This window comes from Diabrotica virgifera, chromosome 5, assembly GCF_917563875.1.
Source record: "Diabrotica virgifera virgifera chromosome 5, PGI_DIABVI_V3a".
In the NCBI taxonomy this organism is placed as follows: Eukaryota; Metazoa; Arthropoda; class Insecta; order Coleoptera; family Chrysomelidae; genus Diabrotica; species Diabrotica virgifera.
Genome location: NC_065447.1, coordinates 88,474,244 through 88,486,805, shown reverse-complemented (window position 1 = coordinate 88,486,805; position 12,562 = coordinate 88,474,244). Strand labels below are relative to the sequence as shown.

The 12,562-nt window shown below is 34.2% G+C and overlaps 1 protein-coding gene across 2 annotated transcripts in view; it reads right to left on the bottom strand.

The window, feature by feature from the left end:
- LOC114326854 (transcription factor SOX-13) overlaps positions 1–12,562 on the bottom strand; it is a 576,610-nt gene that overhangs the window by 114,028 nt on the left and 450,020 nt on the right. The window lies entirely within an intron of this gene.

The window sequence follows — 12,562 nt, the reverse complement described above, 5'->3', positions numbered from 1 at the left end:
AGCTGAAATTAGGGATAAAAGAAATGAACAGATTATAATTAAAATACAGGAAATTGGCAATGATTTTCTAGTACAATGGATTGTTAAGATTAAATTATCTTATCTTGAAGAGAATTCTTTACAATATGAGTTTATTGAATACTGGCCAAAGATACGGAATACAGAAAGTATATCGACTGAAAAAGTGCTTTAGAATTAGCTCAACATCAAAAAATTACGAAAGCTTAGTAATTTTAAGGCAAACTTCCCCCTTTGGCTAAAGAATTTAAGACAACAGCCTTGCATGAACAAATTGATTAAGCATTTATTTAAAATTTTATCAATAATAAACACCAAATATGGGAAATATTGGCACAGGCCAAGAATTGACTCACTGCTTTGAACGTACATATTTTAGCAGAAAAGAATCATCACATTACTATACACCTCAACATCCTATTTTAGTACTAGCAAATCCATTAAAACAATCCAAAATAAAGCGCATACTTCTTCACGTCAGACGTTTTTTACACACACTTTTTCTTCGCCACAGAAGCTATTGTGGTATTTATCTTCCGAAATGTCAACACTTGTAATCATTTGCTATACACAATTTCAAACAACAGCATGGTATAAAGTCTAAAAATGCTCCAAGAATTCGCTCTGTTTAAGAATCTCGTTTATAATACACTTTGTCTTTTTCGTGTTTGATGAAATCTTGATGAAAATGCAGTCATTCTCGACTTACAACATTGAGATCGGAATTTGTAAATATTTACAAAAACAGTGGAAACATTCAATCGTATGTATTGGTGATTTTATGAGGTTGTAAAAATTAATGTTACAAATTGTTAAGAGAAAGATTCACGTTCTATTTCTTTAATTCAAATGGGACTTTAGACACATATCAAGTTTTAATATAGATTTTCAATTAACCAATCATTAATTTAAAATTTCAATAGAATTACATAAATATCTGCGAAAAATAAATGTACTCCCCCTACACTAATCAATACAGTATTGAAATATACCGTTTAAATAGTATCTAGGATTATTGTCCAAGATATTAGAGATATATGTACAGTCGAACCCGCTTATTGGAATAGCCTTCGTGTCAAGCAAAAATATTCTAATAACCGGGATATTCTAATAACCGATCATTGGTTTCTAGTCGTAATAAGTGTACCGAATATACGTAATAATAGATACATACTATGTTCATATGTATGTATATGTAGGTATATTTTTTTAGCTCTTTTTATGTTAATAATACAATAGCGTAACGTATTTATTAAAAAACCAAATTACATTATATTATGTGGATGCATACAGTAATTAATATGAAATGTATGCAATATATAGATTATGTAAATATTTTCGTATTAAAATACATACTATACTTAATAAGAAAATTATTTATTTAGTCTTGAAAAATAATCGGTAATTCTAGCTTGTTTTTTTGTGACATAAAATACTAGTCATTTCTGTTGCTCTGAATTATAAAAATTAGAAAAATTTAACAATGGTTTGGCCACCCCGAAAACGTTTTATAACTTTACAAGCGATTATAATAAGCGAACTGTTTCTTAAAAATTTTATAACAGGCAACTGGGTGGCAATATTGTAGACAAAGGAAATTATTTTACGACTGAATTTGTCGGTAAACGATTGAATTGGTACTCATAACAACGTAACAAAATATTTATTACCTATCTGGCAAACCCAAATAATATAAATAAAACAGCACTACAGGCCTTCGAAGCCCTTGGCGAGAAACCATAGTGCAAGACATAATTTAAATTTTTAGGAAATTCGAAAATGTAGGTAAAAATTTATTCGTTGACCTGAAAAATATTCTAATAAGAGGTATTGCTTTATTAATACGTATTCCAATAAACGGATAAATTTATTAAGGAGTAAATGGAAACGTTTCGGGACCTAGAATTTATATTCTATAAACCGGGATATTCCTTTATCCGGTACTCTAATAAGCGGTTTGGACTGTATTGCAATTTGACACAGCCTACGTTGCGCTATTTACACCGCGCTATTTTGACAGAATTGACATTTCTCAGACGATTCATAAATACAGATTATATTGCACAACATTTTGGTAGCGGTAATTTTACAGCTCAATTAAAAGCTGTTTTTCTAATTTGAATGCAATTTAAAATGGAACAAGACTAAGGGTAAGAACACAGCAAGTAAGTCGAGGCGGATGTGTATGTCGCGGTAGATGCCACTAGTTAAGTCGCGGTCGATGTCGACAGCACATAGCAAGGAGGTCACCTGCGCTGTCAGTCGAGCTAGAACCACTATCAAGTGAAGTAGTTTAATGAAATTTGAATGACAAAAATTTTGTGCTTTTGCGATGTTGTGTGTCAGTCAAGTTATGATAGTGATGAAATGCCAGCTGTAAATAATCAGATCCTCCTTCATATTTCAAAAATTTACTGAATTTAATTACTTTAGAAATTTAAAAATAAACTGAATACAAAAAGGGATTATATAAAAAGTATCAACTCAGATAGCGCAGGTAATAACAACTTGGCTTCTAACAACGAATCAATCACAGGAAAGCATCCTTGTAGGCCGCGCAGTAGACATCCATTTAAAACAAACTCAAAAGCATCGATGTAAAGCTCCTGGATGGCATCGCGCTAAACCTCCACCGCGACTTACCTGCTCTTGTTCTCTTCCATTCACTACAATGTGTTTGTTTTACATGGATATCGACATCGACCGCGACCGACAGCTACACCTCCACCGCGACTCACTTGTTCTGTGCTTACCCTAAGGGTAAGAACAGAACAAGTGGGTCGCGGTGAAGGTGGAGGTCGCGGTCGATGTCGATATCCATGTAAAATAAACACATTGTAGTGAATGGAAGAGAACAGACCAGGTAAGTCGCGGTGGAGGTTTAGCGCGATGCCATCCAGGAGGTTTACATCGATGCTTTTGAAAATAAAATGAGTTTATTTTACATGGATGTCTACTGCGCGCTCTACAAGGATGCTTCCCTGTGATTGGTCCGTTCGAAGCCAAGTTGTCATTACCTGCGCTATCTGAGTTGATACTTTTTATATAATCCCTTTTTTGTATTCAGTTTATTTTTGAATTTCTAAAGTAATTAAATTCAGTAAATTTTTGAAATATGAAGGAGGATCTGAATATTTACAGCTGACATTTCATCACTATCATCACTTGACTGACACAACATCGCAAAAGCACAGTCTTTTTGTCATTCAAATTTCATTTCACTTGATAGTGGTTCTAGCTCGACTGACAGCGCAGGTGACCTCCTTGCTATGTGCTGTCGACATCGACCGCGACTTAACTAGTAGCATCCACCGCGACCTACCCCTCCACCTCGATCCACTTGTTCTGGTCTTACCCTTAGAAGTTCTCATTTTGGCCAATACTAATAATGAAGACATCGAGTTTATCATCTTGCTAACATTTTAGGAGATGAGCATATTATATACTACATGCTTAAATTCAAGAATTTGATTTAGATGGAAGGAAGGTTTGGAATTTTCTTCTTGAGTGTTCTTATAATAAAAGATTTTCCTGTTGCACTCTTCATGTTTTCCTGAACTAACGTCCAATTTTCTGGATAGGTTAATTGATTTTGACCTAAAACTTGTTTAAATAAACACAAATCGTCATCAGACGTAAATCTGATTCGTTTGATATTGTTACTGTCTGCGGTACTCATTTTAGAAAATTATTACAAATAAACTTGGTTTAAATGAAATACAAACAACAAACATAACCTAAGAAAGAAATACTGCACAGCGTAACGGCTCCCCTAATAACGGCAGGCCGTATCGTATAACCATAACCATAATAGAGAGATTTTGCACCTCTTATTTTGCAATTCCGTTATGGTTATCGTTATACTAAGTCTGCGCAGTAGCGAATATGATCCGTTATCGTTATTAAATATAAGGGATTCCGTAATTTACGGAGGTTTAAAGTAGTGCTTATCGTTATCGTTATAGTAATGGTTAAATTGCTTTGTTGCCAGAATGTAAAAAAATCAGTAAAATTACATTTACATAGATTCTAATTTTGATTACCTATAAATTAAAATATCAAAAACTGTTCAAGTATATGCTTAAAATTACAATAACGTTGTGAAGTGAGGTTATGTTTAAATAACGATAACGATGACACGAAAAACCTACTTGACAGGCTGCAAAAACTCTGGTTTTTAACGTTGCCGTAATCGTTATGCTTAATAAAGTTAACCATAGCGGAGCCAAAATCAGCGGTTACTTTAAGAGGTACAAAATCTCTCTATTACCAGTAACGCAGCGTAAGCCAAATATCACATCTGCGCATGCTCTAATGTCAAAATAACGCGTGCTGTAATGCAGCAAGTGCAAAAGTGACTCGGCAATATCTCTCTATTTACAGATCTGTAGATACGAGTAAATAAAAGATTATTTGGAATGTTCAGGAATATCATTCAAGTAAACGTTCATGAATATAATTCATGTTCAAGTACGAAGGCTCATGAATAGTCATGAAGGATATGTATCAAGTTTTTCAGTGACGGTTGGTTTGCACCAAGGCGCTTCACTGAGTCCCAACCCATTCAATCTTGTTAAAAATATACTGACAAAGAAGGTAGTAAGGGGGCTCCTTGGCCAGTGCTCGCTGCTGGTGATATCATGTTGTGTTGGTCGAGGAGAGCAAAGAAATATTGGAGGAGAAGTTGGAGAGTTAAAAAAGGGCTATTGAAGAGGGAGGACGTAAGGTTAGCAGGTCGAAAACGGAGTATATGTCTGTGGCAGTAACAGGAATGGTTGGGGATATAATTTAAAAACTTGGCTCCTACATAACGGAAAATGGGACACTAGATCGAGAAATTGTCCACAGTACCTATACAGGCTGGTTGGTTTAACTGTAAGGGGTATTATGTGATTGAAAAATGAGGGGAAGGGTGAAAGGAAAGATATACAAGAGTTTGGTGAGGCCTGCGTTAGTGTACGGCGGTGAAGTGTGGCCGGTAAAGATGATTCACTAAAAGAAAATGGAGGTAGCTGAAATAAAAATGTTACGGTAGATGTTGTATAAGACTAGAAGGGACAGGGTCAGGAAGAACTTGATTAAGAAAGGAGTCGGGATGACTACAGTCATCAAAAAGATTCAATAACAAAGACTGCAATGGTTTGATCACGGTAGATGTAGAAATGAAAATTGTGTGGCATGAAGGATACAGCTATTAGAAGTTGATGGAAAGGGAGGTAGAGAAAAATAGATGAGAAGTTAGAGGAAATGTGTGGCAGACGAATTGAGAGAGATCGGCTTAGACGTAGACGGCACAAACATCATTGTTGATATTTTTGTTAAATCCAAAAAGTATTTCACCCATTCTCCTGATATCTCTTCTACTTTTGTGAATCTTTTGTTGGCATCACTTATTGGTTATATTGTTAGTTCTCTTATTTATTATTCCTGATATTTATTTAATGTTCTTATGGACCAGTCTTTCATCATGCCTTTTCTGCAAGAACTCTAATGTGTTCTGTGCTCCAATTTTATTTTGCTTTAATTAGTTTCGTTTCTATCAATTTGTGAAGCTCTTTGTATTTCTTGTTGTCTTTGTTTGTATATTATCTTCTTTCATCCATTAGCTCGAATATGTCTTTTGGTCATCCAAGGTTTCTTTGCTGTTGCTTCTGTTCCTTTGAGGTTTTCTTCAAATTTCTGCAATATTATTTTTAGGTCGTTCCATATTTTTCCCGAATCTTCCCTTCCATTATCTTTAGCAATTTTTTCTTTCATGCTTTTACCATTTTGTTCCAGTTCTTGTTGTACGTTCTTAAATCGTTTTCTTTTAGTAATTTCTTGTATAATACTTGTCTTGCTTTGTATAACCCCGTTAATGTCATCCGTCTACCGTGTCGGGAGGTCTAGTACTGTTTACCTCTATATTAAGAAAACATATATGTTAATACACTGGGCATTAGTTAACCTTGCCAACTTGATTGTCACCGCTTGTTCGGCCCAGTCCTATTTAGTATCTGAGATTTCTTTCTACATCGGTAATGTTTGTTATAATTACATTTGCAACCCCATCTCTTAGTGTTAAACCATTCATCGACTGCTCCACATTTTGTTTGGTCACACATTTTTTTAATGTAAATTAGAGCTGGAGGGTCAGATAATAGAGCAAGTGAAGGAGTTTAAATATTTAGACCTCACACTATCTAGCCACGGCAAGTTAGAAACATAAGTGGAAGATCAAGTGGATAGAGCAAACAGAGCCGCACGTTGCCTACGGTAAATAAAACAATCTGGAGAAATAAAAATATCGGGAAAGAAATGAAAGGAAGAATTTGCAAAGCAGTCACCAGACCGTAATAATGACATAAGCGCCAGGAGACCTGACACAGAGAGGAAAAAAGAATAACAGAGACGAAAAAATTTAGAAAACTCGATGGTATGACACTATAAGACAGAGCTATAGAGATACATAGAAGTACAGATATACGACTTAGATGCAAGGTGCAAAGAACAAGCATCAAGGACTGGGTAAGAAATAGAAGAGTAGGATGGAACGATCATAGCAGCTGAATGACAACAAATAGAGTAGTGAAGATGACAAGAGACGGTTCCCCAGTAGGAAGACCATGAAAACGTCTACACAAAAAGGAGAAGAAGACTCTAGTTTTTACATAGATTTTTTAGTAAATAAACCAATTTTATTTTTTAAATACGTTATATTCAATATTTTCATACCCATCTCAGAAATTGTTCATAAAATACAAAATACGAACCTATACACGACAAGAAGTTTATGTTACAGTTCAAGTTGATTCTCAGTTAGAGTTGACTTTTCCTAGTTCGAGTCAACTCCAACTGAAACGAGCAGTAAAAGTTGATTTGAAAAATTTAAATCAACTTTTACTAGTTGAAGTTGACTCTTCCTAACCCTTGTTAGTAAAAGTAGATTATACAATTTATACGAGTATAATCTCACGTGCATTTTTGATGAGTGTGCGTCTCTTTGTTTTGACCGTTTCAACTACTTATTAGTCCAGCCTGTAACGTCGCCCCCGTTAGGTAAATTATTCTGATTCGATTTTTTTGCACAAACTTACTCAAACAAATACCTACATCCTTATAACAAATACACAGTGTCAGGCGGTACCGCGGTCGAAGAATTGTTAAGCCAATTTTTGTTAACCAAATTCACAAAAATAATTCTTATCTACTCTACCTCATATTATGTATAAGTTTTTATTGTGTGAAAATTGTAAATATAGATAGCAGTACATGAAGGGTTTAAAGTGTGCCTCAAGTAATAATGTATTTTTTCTACAACCGTGTTAAAAATGCAATTTTTAGCACTCCATACGAGCGTTAAAAATACTACTTTAAGGCACTAGTGCTTTAAAAAATTTTTATGGCACTTCAATTCGTATTGACCTCGTATTGACCGTATAGACAGTTTTGATGTAATGTCAAAAAAATATAAAAAGGGAATGTCAGTCAAGTTCAAGTAAAAGTTTTTGTAGATATTGTCCTGTAATTACGTTTGTAGAAAAAATATTGTATGATATGCGTGTTAAAAAGTACATTTTTAAGGCACTCATGTGAATTGCAGAACTCGCTATCGCTCATTCTGCAAACTTTCACATGCGTGCCTTAAACGTGTACTTTTAACACATATCATAAATATCTATTAAATGGGATTTACTTTTTCGCACTGTTTTTTAGCACACTTTCATATAATCAAATATCCTTAACTTTCGCCTTGTCATGGTGATGACATGTGAGCAATAAATTACAAAAAAAGTTTTGACAGTTTTGTGGTTTGACAGAAGTTTGAATTTTTAAATGTCAAAGTTCTAAAAAATTATAAAATAGGAATGTATTCCAGTGACGAAGAGTTGCAGTTTTTGTATTTGTTTTTTGGTAGATAAAATATTGTATGAAACTGTGCGTGAAGTACTTTTTGCGCACTTAGGCGATGTATAGCACTCGCCCCGCTCGTGCACTTAACTTCGCGTGCGTGCGCAAAAAACATACTTCACGAACTGTTTTATAAATAACTAAGTATTTCACTCCGGACAATTTTTTTTAGATTATTTTGGTCATTCGGAGCAAAAAGGTGTCTTGTGATTTTTCTCTAAAATTGATAATTTTCGAGTTATACGCGATTTAAAATTTGAAAAATGCGAAATGACTATTTTTAAGGTTTAATAACTCGATTAAAAACTATTATGAAAGTCAGAAAGTCACCTAATCAAAGTTTAAAGCCCCCCCTACAAGATCCTGAAGAAATTTTTGTCATTATTTTACTACTAAGCTCTTATTTTTAATTATCAACAATGAGCGCTAAAAGAGTATTGAGACGGTCGTCAATGTGAGTGCCAGTAAGATCCTCCATTCCGACCGTCCAATGGTGCATCTCAGTCGCCTCAATACGCTCCTAGCGCTCATTGTTAATAATTAAAAATAACAGCTCAGTGATACAATAATGACAAATATTTCTTCAGTACCTTGTAGGGGGGTCATTAAAATTTGATTTGGTGACTTTCTGACTGTATAATAATTTTTAACTGAGTTTTTAAGCCTTGAAAATGGCCATTTTCGCATTTTTCAAATTTTAAATCGCGTATAACTCGAGAACAATAAATTTCACAGAAAAATCACAAAATACCTCTTTTGCTATGAATGACCCAAATGATGTAAAAAAATGTCCGAGGTGAATTTCTTTTTGTGAATTTGTTTAAAAAATTGTTTAAACAATTTTTCGATTACGGTACCACCTGACACCCTGTGGATTGGTCCTCTTTTTGAGTAAGTTTGTGGAAAAGAATCGAACTGGAATAATTTACCTAACGGGGGCGACGATACAGCCTGGACTATAAATATCACGATTTGAACATAATATACAGTAACATTTAATTTCTAGAATCGGTTGTTTGTGTGAATCAACTTTTACTAAATGGCATTGGGAGAGTAGACTTTAACTAGTTGGAGTCTACTTTTACTAGTAAATGTTGAATAAAAATCTTCATTTTATATTTATAATCAACTTTTACTAAAACCAGCCGTTTGAGTCGACTCGAACTAGGAAAAGTCAACTCCAACTGGATAATCAACTTAAGCTGTAACATATACAATATATTTTTTATATATAGTTTTGTCATAATAATTGTTTTTGTCACGTTTGAATTTTGGAGGACTTATTTTTGTACTTTAGTTTATTAGGAATTTTAATAAACTTGTTAAAACAGAGTAACAATTCTCTTAATCCCTGAACCCATCTAGAATTGCAACAATAAACCTTAAAGAAATCTTCCTAATCGACCGGACTAAAATGTTACGGTGATGAAAAGTGTAGCGTTGGTAATGTTTCTTTTTATCTTTGCTGTTCTCGACGACCACAAAAGGAATATTAAAAGTAAATTATTCAGACACACTCTACTTGACTTGTCTCCTACGTCTTTGTGACGTTAAGGTTTTATAACACATGACATAAAAGGGGAAGACGTTTAAAAATTCAAGTCTTTTTCCTCTGCACCTTAACGTTTCAACTTTGGTTTCGGTTTACATAATTTAGAAAGAAAAATCTTCTGTCAGTTGTGAGGTAACAATTCTTTGATTTTTGTAAAGATCCTAATGAAGGATAGTTATCGAGATTCATTTCGTCTAATCAAAAAGTTGCAGTTAATGCTAAATAAAGTCGAGCGCACTTTATTGTGCAATAAAATCATTGAGGCATATTAAAGAAACAAACTAAATATACGGTTGCGTTTCGATTCAATTTGAGTCTCTTAGGGCCAATTTCTCATATCGAGTTCAACTCCAGTTTAACCTGAACTTCTAGTAAACGTCAGTTTAAAGTCAAAATCGTCTTTCTCAATTCGCACGTTCAACCGATGGCAGTTTAAACTTGAACGATGCTTGAACGGTGGAATTCGGCCGTTCAAAGATTTCAGAACTCAGTTCAGATGATTTCATGGACTACGCATGCGTTGTATTAACACGAAACGCTGTCATAATATATTTATTTGTCATTTATTATATTAAGCCTAACGATAAACGATAACATTATTTTTGTTTTTATAATATTTATTTATAATTATTAAAATGACTATTTGGCTATAAATACTTAAATTTAACTTTATTCAAAAACAGCATAAAAAAGGTAGTTCAAAATGGCGACAGTGTTTTACCTTTTGCCATCTATTGGCATTTCTCGAAAGCTGTAGAACGAACACTGACATGAACGTGCAATGAGAAATGCATACAAACAAAACCGAAGATCACCGGTGATCCTGGTTCAACTGAACCATAGATTACCGCAGGTATGAGAAATCGACCCTTATAGCCCGGCTACACGCACCGTCTTGCCTGAGAGCATGCCTGCACAGTCTGGTTTGTGCAAGTAAGAGCGTGTGTATGGAAGGCAAGACTGTATCGCGTACAGGCCTCCAAGCGCGGACTGTATCCTCCTCGACATGCTGAAGATTTTACCTGTGCAGTTTTTGGTTCTACAGTTTTACTTGCACGTGTGGACAGTAGTTCAGTCCGTTCTTCAGTACCGAAAAAGTTTTCCAGGTGGATAGACCAAGATGAGCGACATAAGAAGTGTTAGCGAACGGCTCCACGGGCGAGAAATTGACGCTAGCAGTAGCCGTAAAACGAAATTAAGGTTCCGCGGAACGGAATAAGAATAGCCGAACTGTACCGACTACAGGACTTGTGCGTAGTCGGTTCAGTTCGGCTATTCCTATTCCTTTCCGTGGAACCTTAAGTTCGTTTTACGGCTACTGCTAGCGTCAATTTCTCGCCCGTGGAGCCGTTCGCTTACGAAACAGTTTTTAACTGAATTTATAGAGTTATACAAATCTTTGCCGGCGTTATGGAAAGTAAAGTGTAAATCATATTCCGACAGAAATATGAAAAACGAAGCCTACGCTTTAATGGCAGAAAAATTATAAGAGGTAATATTTTATTTTTTTATTTTTTAATTGATTCTAAAATAGGGCATACTTTAAAATCAAACAATTTGTACCGTTTGGTATTTCATAAAGATTAACTATTATTTTTTCCAATATTGGTATACTATTATTGAAAACAGTTTATACAGTGCACTGGAATAACTGTTACAGCCCCCCTATTAACTTATTTATTTTTAGCAGATAAGAAAAACGCTCGGACAGGTCGATTTTTAAAATAATCAGAGTAGGTATATCATAGCATCAATGTTGAACTTTGCGTGATCCCTCCTCAGGTGACAGGCATAACTTTTTTTTAATGGGAAAGTACATCATGTGACACCTCATTTAAAAGATTTTGAAATACTTATTATAAAAATGAATAATACTTTAATCCTTTTTGAGAGCGTAGGCGCAAAATTTCGGTCGAATTCTTTCTAAACGCATTTATTTTTTTGAAACACTGAGAAAACTAATAAGTATTTTTTAAAAATTTAAACGCAAAATGATAGATTTCATGAAGTCCCTTGAAATAAACAAAAAGTATCTTTTGAATGATATATTTTAAATTAAAAATCAGACTAACTTTTCTCTTAGTTTTTCATCCCTGTGACTTATTAAAATAGACATTATAGAATTTCTCAGGGACTTTCTACCATCCATAATATTGTAGTATTTCATTCTGATGAATGCATTTCAAAATAATTCGACCGAAATTTTGCGCATACGCTTCAGGATCATCTCTCAAATCTTCGATTAAGTTAACATGTGAATGTATATTTCTCCGCAAGAGCCAATTTTTACTCCATTTACTTCTACGGCGTCATTGTTTTTTTATTAATAAACAATACAATAACGCTTCCATTAAAAAAACCTCTTCCGTGCTGCTCATCGTGTCGAATTGTGTTGCGCAGTCCAATTTTTTACGTGGCCTGCACGTGTGTACAACGTACGGTGTACAGTTATTTTGTTCCGTCATGCCTGCACAGTTTTGGACTGCACAGGCAAGACGGTGCGTGTAGCCGGGCTAACACATGTTTCTGGGTCTACCCATCATAAGAAACATGTTGAATATTAAAGAGATTGATAACATATTTGTAACTACAAGCATTTTAAGTAGATATAACAGAATAACTCATGGTTACCCTATTTCCAAATCAAGTCGCCCTTTAGGTGAATATTGTAACTGTGGTATATCCATAGCACATATAGCACTGTATAGCATCGTAGCACATATTATGGTAAATTTTACTAAATACAGGGTGCGCCAAACCTCTGGTCTTCTTTGATTACGGCTAAACTGTGAGATATACAAAAAAATGTTTATAACAAAACTAATGTGTATCAAGGAGGTCTATAATTTAAAATTGTTTTCAATTATACAGGGTGAGTCAGAACGACGGTATGAACCAAAGTTTTATTTTTTTAAATGGAACACCCCGTATATTAAATCATTTTTTAATATATTATTTAAAAATATGAAAAATTTGTATAAGGTCTTATAGGCCTAAAGTTAATAATTTTCAAAATATTTACATTTTTATTGAGAAAAATGGTAATATTTATAGGTTTGTGGATTATGTTTCCAAGGAAATAAAAATTTAGGTGATAGGTCA